At 42.2% G+C, this 12,236-nt stretch overlaps 1 long non-coding RNA gene across 3 annotated transcripts in view; it reads right to left on the bottom strand.

The window, feature by feature from the left end:
• The window catches only part of LOC112857523 (uncharacterized), a 239,586-nt gene that overhangs the window by 183,788 nt on the left and 43,562 nt on the right, over positions 1-12,236 (bottom strand). The window lies entirely within an intron of this gene.

Raw genomic sequence — 12,236 nt, forward strand, 5'->3', positions numbered from 1 at the left:
AGGGGATTTAGAGCTGTATCTCTCCCCAGCCCCCTCTTCCTACCTGGGCAGTATGTCACAAGTAAGCAAATCTCAAGCTACACACAGTTATGAGCAAGCAGGTCCCAGAGAATCTAACCACCTGGGCCTAAGCCAAGCAAAGTCTCTGTTCTCAGGTTTTTAGGTTTTAGGTGCTTTATAGAGCAGTTTGCATCGAAGTTTCCCCCTGAGGGAAATACCACAGTGTTCTCAAAGCAGGTTCACCTCTCATTTAATCAATTTAGGCAACAGAGTCTTCCCTGGAGTACAGAAACTAGGACCCTTCAGAGTTTTTATCGTAATCTTATTCCTAAATGCTGGCAAAGATTCTTTCTTTGACTAAACTTTAGTCAAGCTCTGGAACTTTCTCCTAGGTTCACCTGTGCACATCCTTGTAAAATCCGGTTTTAGCAAGAACCCTGCTAAGTCAGTTTAATCAGAACCCCACTTTGGGGCGCCTGGGTGGTACAGTCGGTTGAGCGTCCGACTTCAGCCAGGTCACAATCTCGCGGTCCGTGAGTTCAAGCCCCGCGTCGGGCTCTGGGCTGATGGCTCAGAGCCTGGAGCCTGTTTCCGATTCTGTGTCTCCCTCTCTCTCTGCCCCTCCCCCGTTCATGCTCTGTCTCTCTCTGTCCCAAAAATAAATAAACGTTGAAAAAAAAAATTTTTTAGAACCCCACTTTGACCTCTGACAAATGATACTTCTCAATATCTCATCAGTTTCTTCATCCCTCACTGTCCCCCAGGTGATGTCTGATCACCTGGCCTACCTTCAGGAACCATCCTGTTAGGTCGGTTTAGCGAGTAAACCCTCTTACACACATGTACCCTCTTAGTGATCTTCCATCCACTGAGCATCTTCCTGCTCCTTTTGCTCTCAAGCCCCACTTGCCGCCAGTGCTGTATTTGGAGTTGAGTCCCATCTCTCTCCCCCACTGTAAAATCCCACTGCAGTGTTCCCTATACCTATCAGGATGGTCATGAATAAAGTCTGCCTGACCATCTTTAGCAAGTATCATAAATCATTTTTTCTTTAACAATCCCATTTGTGCAAGGATAGATTCTAACCAATGGATATCTTGAACACCATTTATTTCACCAATAACGCTTATTTCTAACATCCCTTATGTTAATTCACAGACAGTGATATTTGATGGCAGCCCTGGAATATGGGTCCCTAATTAATCCAAATGTTAACTACTCCTAAAGTAAAATTTAAAGTTGACTTACACCCACTTTGAAGGGTATATCAAATTGTCAATATTCATGCATTATTAATAAACTGCAGAAGATTTAACAAGCTCTATATTCTGGTAAGTTCTGGGGATAAATGATGAATGAGCTAAAACAGACATGGACCCTGTCCACAAAGAGCCTATAGTTCAACAGGCCAGGAAGACAGCACTCACACAACCCACCAATAAATGTATCCTCAGCCAGAGATGTAGGCTCTAAAGAAAAGAACACCATTCTAGGAGAATTAATAAAAAAGAACATGGCCTTGTGCAGGCCTTGTGCAAGGAAGGCTTTTATGAGAATGTGATAAATGAGCAGAGATCAGAAAGATTACAAATTCCAGGTGAAGGGGTGTGGAAAGGAGGGCAGAGGGAAGAGTGTGGCAAAAGCCCTACAAAGAGCTGGTGGCAGGAGGTAAGGACGTAAGGAATGTCAGTGTGACTCGAACAGAAAGAAAGAACCCTATTCAAACCTAGTCACTCCTAACTGCCTGTCCCCTCTCTACTGTCTTCCTCACCTACCCTACCACATCATAAACACAAGTCATTTGCACACTACATTTGGGTCATGACGGTACCCTACTCGGGTAAGCACGTTACTCACTTTCCAGTAAGCGACTCAGTGAATGTTACAACACCTTGATATGCTTTGTTGAAAATCTCTCAAACATCAACATCTCTAAAGCAACATTTCTTCTCCCAGCTTTGTAGCTCCTTATTCAGCTTTATGTTTAACGCATTCTGTACGTCTGCAATTACATTATATGTTTATATGAGTACTCATCTGTTTCCTGAGTAAACTATCAGCTCCTTGAAGACAGTCAGTTTTTCTGCTGTAAACATACATTATCCCCAGTGCCTACACAGGGCACTGGGTACAGGGGTCTACACAAATAGCTGAGGGAAAGAAGGAGATGCCAAAGGAGGGACAGACAAGAGATTTTGAATACAAACGTGTTAATTAAGACTGTGGGCACTCAAGGCTGGCTGCCAAGGCATTACTCCCAGATTTACCACTTGCTCCATTGCCCATTCTCCTTAGGCCTCAGTTTTACCTTATAAAAATGGGAATAATGTGACCAACCTCAAAAAACTTTTGGTAGGAATAAGATGAACTAATATATGTAAGGCTCTCAACTCCTGGTACAGAGCAAATGCTCAATAAAACTTACTATTAAATAAGTTTTAGGCTCTTTTTTATTTTATTATTTTTACAGAGAGAGAGCACACGAGTGGGGGAGAGGACCAAAGGGAGGGGGGAGAGGGAGGGAAGGGGGGAGAGGGGGAGAGAGAGAGAGAGAGAGAGAGAGAGAATTTTAAGCAGGCACCACATCTGGCATGGACCCTGACACAGGGCTCAAGGCCACAACCCTGGGATGATGACCTGAGCCGAAATCAAGAGTCAGACAGTCAACTGAGACACCCAGACGCCTCCTGAGCCTTTTCTTAAATCCAGTTCAGGAGCACTGTGACAAGAACTCTACACACAATGAATTTCTTCTTCCCACTGACATCTAGAATAACAATGTCTAAGTGCACTGCTGTGGCTGATGTTGGTTTACAAGCTGGGAAGCCTTCTTGTGATTCTAATGCCTTCTTAAAAACATTCCTAGGAATATGAGGTAGTGTGCTAGGTGAAATCCACTGGGATGCCTGGGAGTTTCTGTTGTCTTATCCTCCACTGAAGACGCTGGTTTTCCTAGCCAGAAAGGTTTATCCTTGATCATCTTTAATTTGCTTCAAGTCCCATTAAATCTTCTCATCATGTGGATGTTTATAAATCACACCTCCATTTGCTGATTAGGAATCTATTTGATTTCATCACCTTTTATATAATTATATCCTCACTTTCCTATAACTAGATCTCATTCAACATGTGACAACAAGTTCAACGGCATGCATTATACTTCAAACTCCTTTTAATGAAATCTCAATAGCAGAGGCAATGAACACCTCAGAAGTTCATTTCTAATTTTTAACATTATAGCAACTGGTATAAATTATGAGCATCAGAAGCAATAATGAGCACCCAAGATGAAAAATGAAAAACTTGTACACTGCCTATAATACTCAGATTTCGAAAAAAATAAAAAGCGAAAAAGCACTTTGATGTACAAAAAAAAAATCAATAATAACATCTTTAAAAAAAAAAGATCTGGTGTAAAATTTGATTCCAATAGCCTTCTTGGCAAAGAGATTTCCTGTTACTATTTAAATGTAAATGAGTCATGAAGGTTGTGTCAGAAATATTTAGCTCAAAACCAGACCCAATACACCAAGAAAGACAGAGAACAAAGCCCAACCAAGGAAATGGAAATAGAAATGTTTGAGTTTCCTGATTTTGATAACTTTATGCATCTAGAAACAGAGGGAAGTGATAAATGGGTACAATTAGGATACTCTACACGCCATTTATTAAATACTGTGTGACATGCAACTGTATGGATTTCTAGCTTAACCAATCACAAATTTAATCAGAACATTTACCACTTTGTCTTGATGATGCTTTGGAGAATTCAACTATTGATTAAAACCTATTTATGTGTCCTTTCACAACAATCCATTTTAAGAGCCTTTGATTTTTTTCAAAGAAGAATAAAAAGCAGATTTAATTGTGGCTTCAATGTCCTAACGAGAAACATAAGCTTGAAATCATATCTATGTTCCAATCCACTGAAGCAGACATGCAATTTGAAAGAATTTAAAAGAATTAATCACAGCTGCGATAATGCAGCCTACAGAGACTTTTACTTAAGCAAATATTAATACAATTTATTCGGCTAGTTCTACTAGTTTGAAAGGCCCAAATTCATGTAGACTTACCACTGAAGATGAACACTAGAATTTGTTAAAAAATAAAAACGACAATAGCAACAACCATTTACTGAGCACCACCTGGGTGTCAGGCACTGTGCTCAAAGCATCCCATGCAAAATCTGCTTTAGTGCAGACAACTCTGCTATGTGTAGACATTGCGATCAATTGGGTTGTTGTCACTCTCCCCCTTTTCCATGTGACTCTCAATACTTCCCACTACAGTAGAGTATATGCTTCTGCCTATGGGAAGTAGGCTTGGCCAGGGGACCTACTTTACCACCAGGCATGAGGCCATGAGAGGCTTTCAGGGGGCTTGCATCACTTGCCTTGGGCTCTCCTTCTGCCTTCTTCCAAGAGAACATGCCCTACAGAGTGCGGGCACACAAGGAGTAGAATAATGCGGGCACACAAGGAGTAGATCTGAACCCAACTGGCCTCCAGTCTGGGCGAACTGCAAGCAACTCACGGGCCCGTGGGCAAGAAAAATAAATGTTCTCTACTGTAAGTGAATGGTATTTTTGCATTAATATATGGTCTCACGGTATATTAAACTGACTGAGTGTATTTGTTTGTGATGGATGCCGAAACAAACTACCACAGACTAGGTGGCTTAAATAACAGAAAATTTCGGTCTCCACCATTCTAGAGTCCCTCAGTCCAAAATCAAGGGGTCAACAGGGATGGTTCCTTCTGAAGACTTCAAAAGTAGGATCTGTTTCAGGCCTCTCAGCTTGGCCTGTACACAGCTGTCTTCTCTCTTTATCTCTTGGCTCATCTTCCCTCTCTGTGTGTTCCTATATCCAAATTCCCCCTTCTTAGGAGGACACCAGTCATATTGGATTAGAGCCCACTCTGATGGCCTCACTTTAACTTGATTAACTCTGGAAAGACCCTGTCTCCAAATAACACTCCAAGGTAATGGGCGTGAAGATTTCCATACATGAATTTTAAAGGCGCATAATTCAACTCATAGCATTTAGGTACTATTTTTTTAATTCTTTTTTTTTTTTAGTTATTTATTTTGAGAGTGACCAAGAGGCAGAGTGGGGGAGGGGCAGAGAGAGGGGGAGAGAATCCCAAGCAGGCTCCACACCGTCAGCACTGAACCTGATGCAGGGCTCAAACTCACAAACCATGAGATCATTACCTGAGCCAAAATCAAGAGTCAGATGCTTAACTGACTGAGTCGCCCAGGTGCTCCTAGGTACTATTTTTATTAAAAAAAATTTTTTTTAAATCTTTATTTATTTTTGTGAGAGATAGAGACAGAGTGCGAGCAGGCAACAGGCAGACAGAGAGGGAGACACAGAATAGGAAGGAAGCAGTCTCCAGGCAGGCTCTGAGCTGTTAGCACAGAGCCTGATGCAGGGCTTGAACTCACAGACCACGAGATTATGACCTGAGCCAAAGTCAGACGCTTAACCAACTGAGCCACCCAGGCACCCTACCTAGGTACTATTTTAAATATCCAGTGTACAGACACAGAAAAGGAGTTTCAGAAAAGCAACTTTTCCAAAATCTAAGATCAAACAATGAACTAAGCTTGAGCCTAGATTTCTGTCAGCATCTCAGCTATTAAACCTTGTACTTTACTGCCTACCCACATTGCACAAAAATGCTGAGTGAGTTTTTTTAAACTGATGATTTATTAATTATTGTCACGTGAAAACATATACACACTGCTTATGTACATGCTTTCCCATTTGATTTTTGTAAACGGAAATACAGAGACTCTCCCCAAAGCCTTAAAATGGAAGAACTTCTCGAATGCAAACTACTTCATTCATTAAATATTTCCAGAGGACCAACAATGAGGCAGGTCCTCCAGTGGACAACAAGGAGCAAAACACATCCTGCTTCCTGCCCGTAAGGAGCTCACAGTCAAATGAGGGGGACAGATGGGTCAAAACATACATACCTTACTCTGAAATCGCAGCTATGGTCAGTATTACAACAGAAAGTTACAGGGTTCCATTAGAGAGTAAAAGACAACAATTATGACCTAGTCAGAGATGCTCAAGAGAAGCTAAGAACACAAGAAATGAGCTGAGATCTCAAGCAAGGAGGGAACCACATAGGTAACAGCACAGGAGAACATTCTGGATAGTAGGAAAATAGCACATGCGGAGACTCGGTGACAAAAAGAATCCCCAAACACCCAAAGTAAAAAGAAGTCCAGAGCATGCAGAGCACTGAATTCCAAAGGGATGTTGTGGGACATGCATCTGGCAAGGTAGATAGCATCTAATGTAATCTGCTCAGCAATCCCAGCCAGGAGGTACTATTATTGGCCTCATTTTCAGATGAAAATACTGGGGTCAAGAGCTTTCCCTAATGCCAGACAGTTGGTACTTTGCCAAGCAGAGGATCATACCCAAGCATGTCCGCCCATGGAGGCCAAGCACTAACCACCACATTGCGTGGTCTCTCAAAGCAAAAGAAAATGAAGACTCTTATTCAGTGGGGCAGCTACTACACTTATCATCCAACAGAGATTATAGAAATGCTTCTTTCTGGGGGCATCTGGGTGGCTCAGTCGGTTAAGGGTCTGACCCTTAATTTCATCTCAGATCATGATCTCACGGTTTGTGAGTTCCAGCCCTGCATCAGACTCCGTGCTGACAGTATGGAGCCTGCTTGGGATTCTCTGACTTCCTGTCTATTGCTTTCCAGAACTCAAGCTCTTTCTCTCTAAATAAATAAATAAACAAACAAATGAAGTAAATAACATTTAAATAAAGAAAGAAAATAATAGGGGTACCTGAGGGACTCAGTCGGTTAAGCATCCAACTTTGGTTCAGGTCATGATCTCATGGTTCATGAGTTTGGGCCCCACATCGGGCTCTGTGCTGACAGCTCAGAGTCTGGAGCCTGCCTTGGATTCTGTGTCTCCCTCTCTCTCTCTCTACACTTCCCCCACTCACACTCTGTCTCTCTCTCTCTCAAAAAATCAACATTAGAAACAAAGAAACAGAGAGAAAGAAAGAAAGAAAGAAAGAAAGAAAGAAAGAAAGAAAGAAAGAAAGAAAGAAAGAGGGAGAGAGGAAGGAAGGAAGGAAATGCCTCTTTGAATACACCTCACGACTACTGATCTATTTGATGGTATTTATACTACCTTATTTTATAATTTCCTTGTGTAAAATATACTGAACCTTATAAGAGTGCCATTTCTGTAGGATGAAAAATGGTCATCTACTAGTAATTTCAGGTTTGAAGTTAATTCATACACTAATGTAAGTAAAAGATGTGGGCTAGTGAATAAATAATCATAAAATGAGCAGGTATAGAATCACCAGCTAGGGGAAGAAACAAAGTATTCACAGAGCCCCCAGAAGACCCCTGTGTTTTCCTTCCCAATGAGGTGTGTCCAGGGATGTGCCAGGGGTGGAGAGGGGGAAAGGGACATGGCCCTCCATCGGTGCAGACAAGGGGGCATTTCTTTTTAAAACTGACCCGCTTTAGATAGGCCAGACACACACCGCCAGTGTCTGCTCTGAGAGAGCGATTCTCAACTCAAGGACAGGAAGAGAGCCAGACAAAATACTTCAACAACTCCCAGAGTGCTTAGCTTCCAGATAATTTAGAGCAATTTATCACAGCTTTTCCACAAGACAGCCCTGAGTCTTAATGAACTATGGGTAGGAACTGCTGTCCCACTGCATTCCTTCCTCAGAGCAAACCCACACTTCCAGCGCCACCGGCAGAATGAATCATCTCACTGTCCACTGTCCCTGGGCCATGACAGCTGAAGGGTGAGGCCCTGGATTGGCCTTTTCTGCTGTCACTAGCCTTTCTGTGGCTGCACTTTCTCTGGGTCAGGTAAAGTGTTGGCCATGGACTCAGCTTGACAGCCAGGCATCTGATAGTTGAGCACGGCTCTCAGCTAAGGCACACTGGAGGCTGGTTTCCAAGATGGCTTAAACACAATTAACTTTTCATTTGACGTGGCCTGCCTCTCTCAGCTCCTAATGTTCCCTTAGGACTCAAGATCCAATAAAGTCCAGCCTGTGACTAAGAAAGCCAAGCAGAGAAACTGACCAAATATTGTTCAACCCTACATTATAAACCTATGGGAAAGGAGTTTAATTAAAGACCACAACAATTCTTTGGGGAAATGTTTCTTTTATTAACCATTCCCGCCGAACAAAGCAGCTTTAAACAAACCCTGACTGCCTGAAAATTGTATATGCCCAAGATTTCTTTTTTCTTCTTAATCTGTTCTGCTTTTTGGTTATTTGGTCATTAGGAAAATCAGAAGTGTCTTGGACCCAAGAAATCCAATTTAAGTGAGCTCATTCCACATTTATAAATATGAGCAGATGACATTTAAAACAGACAAACCAGGAGGGACGGTTTTAAGTGTGAAATTGTTGTTCAGCATAAAGTATTACCATAAATATACAGAGGAGCTATTTGTGGATCAACTAACAAGTTCAAGGCATTTCAGTGAAATCTATGCACAGCCTGAATGTGGATACGACATTTATAAATGTAGAGGAAATGCAATTCTTTTACGCTCTAGTGTAATAAAACCACTAGTTAGTGTCACTGATATGATAGCCCCAATTGCAAAAGAGTGAAAAAGCAGAAATCAAAATGGAAGAACCACATCCAATGGAACAATGAAATTAGATTTTAAAGTATTATTGGAAGATAGTAAATACCACTGAGGAACAAAGACATGAGCGTATGAATTTTTTAAGACTCAAGGAAAGTCAGAGGATATATAAATTTAAGCCCGACCTGTGAGGTACGTGTGAACATTCCAAGGCCATGCAATAAGTTGGAGGCACATCTTATGTGGAGACTCACTCCTGAACAAAACGTATAGGACAAACAGAACAACAAATGAGAAAATGAGTTGTTCACTTTTCTCAAAAATGTCATGAAAATATGCAAAGAAACAAACATTCTGTAAGCATGGAAATTATTAAGCATGTGCTGTGAAATTCTACCTGCAACATTTTCATTATCAACAAATGCACTTGTTTCTAAATTATGCATATAATATGGCCCTCTTCCTAGGTAGAGGAAGACCTTTCATCGGCTTAAACCCCAGTGAGTTACATGTGGCAAATCTTATTTTCCAAATACTGTTTCCCAAATATCCCTCATTCCAGATGCTCTTTTTGCAGTGAAACCTTGCAATGCCCTATCAGGTGGCAGAGTCTATTTCCCTACGTGCTTGAATCTGGGCAGGCTCCAGGAACAACAGGACAGAAATGACGTTCTGCCAAGTATGCACATAGCCTTTAACTGAGGCAGTGCCTTCCAGTCCCCACCTCTTTAAAGTTAGCTGCCACGCAAAAGTACAATTACACTGACACTAACTTGCTCTGAGTAACTGAGCCATATGGAGAGGCCTACCAGGATGTGGAAAGAAAAAGAGGCCAAAGAGCACTGTTGGCAGCAGACATATGATTGGAAAGGCCATCTTGGAAAGGGATTCTCCAGAGGCACAGCTGGTGGCCTGCAGGTCAGACTCATACTGCCCCACCAAGTCTTTCCCAAACTCCCAACCCCAAAAATCAAAAGCTAAATAAAACGGTTATTTTAAGCTACAACCTGGGTCACTTTCTATGTAGTAGTAGGGAACTGGAACATTAGCTTTCCATTTTTATCTTACCCAGAATTCCTCAGTTGAAGTCTAAGGTTTTTACCCTTCTCTGAGATTTTGAGTCGTACAACGTTCCAATACTTTAGAAATCCCAATGCCATGGATATCTTAAACAGGTATCTTAAAACAGTTTTTTATTCATGAATTAGGATAAAATATCTGTGTTCTCAAACTGCCTTCTGAGGACCACCTTTACCTCAACAACTGGGGTTGTTTGTTAAATAGATTCCTGGGCCTCACCTCAAACACAATGAGTACTGATCTCTGGGGGAGGACCTAGAAACACTGACTTTTAAGTACTCCCCTCATACCCCACACACCTACATTCTGATTTCATGACCCTCTTAAGTTCTGAGCCTGACAATAAGCCTATTTCCAAGGCAACCTCCAAAATAATTTTAGAGTTAATGTGGCACGCCATGGTTTTCTCTACCATGGCATAATATTTCGTATAATACTACGTAACATAAAGTGCATTCCTTGTATCCACCCTCTGTAGTTAAACAACCATTTTATCTACAAAATAAACTTGCTATATTAATAACAGTAGCTCCGAACAAGTCTACTACTCATTCTTTCTGGAGGAGACAAATCAGTAGTAAAATTCAATTTAAACAAGCGTTATTGGGTAATTACAATACACACAATACCTTGCTAGATGGTGCTGGTGATATCATAAAGAACAGAGGGCAACTGACCCCTGGCAACTCAGTCTGTTAAGGGAAACAACCAGTTACCTAAACAAGGATTCCCATTATGCAGATGGTAACAGCACTACAAAAGAACCATTCTGCTCTACTTGGCACCTAAGACCTACAGATCTTGAGCAAGGGTTGGGGCTGTGTTTGCAAACAGATGTGAGAGGAGTCTTATTTTCAATCCCCAGAACTTCTTCCTCCAGGATAGAACTGTCACAGAGCATAGTCAACCCTTTCATAATAGACTAGGGAGGAACAATGGTTAATTGAGACGCCCAGGGCCACACATCAGCAAAGCCAGGAGGTCGGTTACAAACTATTAATGATACAGGTTAATTGTTCAATGACTTCTGTCAACATGATGGCATCCCAGACTTCTGTGTAGGAGTGTCAAATCCCAATGAGGCAAGAGACAGGCCCAGGTCACTCACACACACACACACACACACACACACACACACACACACACATTTAATAAGCAACTAAATGCCTGTAATACCCCTATTGTGATGCCATGACTCTGTCTGTGGAGGCTTTCAGGACTAGAAGAGATGAAGAATATGATATCTTGGAGTTTGAGCCAAGTGAAGGCAGACCATAGCAATCACAATTGTTTATGCTTTACCTATCTGGTGCTTCTACCTTACTAAAGGCTTCCTGTACTTTCTTCCAATCCTCACCATCATCCTGCGAGGTTGACTGAGCAAGTATGTTAGATTTTGAAACTGTGAGATCAAAGGAGGTTAAATAACTAGTCTTAGATCACACAACCATGGCAGCTTGAAGGCCAGAATTCCCCAGTGATCTGACTCTAAGCCCATGGCTCTTTCCAGGGAACATTAGAAGTTGGTGGCTGTGCTGACAACCAATATTCAGAAGTGCATTGCCTACTTGAATAGTACTGGATGAACCTATCTTGATAGTTATGACTGATGGAGAGGTATTCAGACATTCAGGGTTTCAACTTACAGAACACAGGTCTCACTCTGCTTCTTAACAGTGGGATTTTACCCAAATCCCTTCATCTCCCTAGGCCTTGGTTTCCTCATCTGCAAAATCAGCATGACACACTGGAACCATCAATATTGAAGGTTATGTTTTGGAGAAGTTGATTTGTAGGTTTTTGTCTCTGTATCCCCCTCCTGGAAGCAGAGGCAGGCTGACGTCACGGCCTTCCCTGGGTTGTGTAAAGGTCCACATCCATGAAAGACACAACACTAGATGGGCCAAGGAAGAAAACAGCTCTGGAAAGAAAGAAAAAGGACGAGGAATGCCCCCAGACTAGGAAGTGGAAAGGACTGTTTTGGGTCCTGGGAATAGTGTCAGCATAGACCCTGCTTCTTGACTGTGCCCAGGGAAGTAGCCAGATCTCAGAAAAGATGGCTGTGGGGAGCATAGGGGGATAGGAAACCTCAGGACTCCTAGCTTGGTTGAAGAATGGCAGGGAAGCAAGGAAGCCAACAGAACCAAGGGTTCTAGCAATGGACACTGGAAAAGAGGAAGTAATCTGGGTGGGCAAATGCAACGCCCTATCACTCCAGATGTTTTATGGTCAGTGCAGGTCAGATGACGGGGACACAACCTAAAAATGACCAAGGCACTATGGTGCAATTGAAGTGCCTTACTCACAAATTCCTTTGCAGCCAATGTTGACACCAGCAAGGAACACATCACTCTCTATTCTGCTGAGTCCAGAGGAAATACCTTAGTGGCCTGAGGGACCATGTTCGATGAAAGAGACAACAACGTATTAGGTCCATCAAGGGAAAAGCTGATCCCGCCCTCTCATCCTCTCCTCTCTCCAAACATCTGCTCTTTGACTATGATGACAAAGTCAGTCTTTCCGTGGTG

This window comes from Puma concolor, chromosome A2 (assembly GCF_028749965.1).
Source record: "Puma concolor isolate L17-30 chromosome A2, mPumCon1.1.hap2, whole genome shotgun sequence".
NCBI classification, from domain to species: domain Eukaryota; kingdom Metazoa; phylum Chordata; class Mammalia; order Carnivora; family Felidae; genus Puma; species Puma concolor.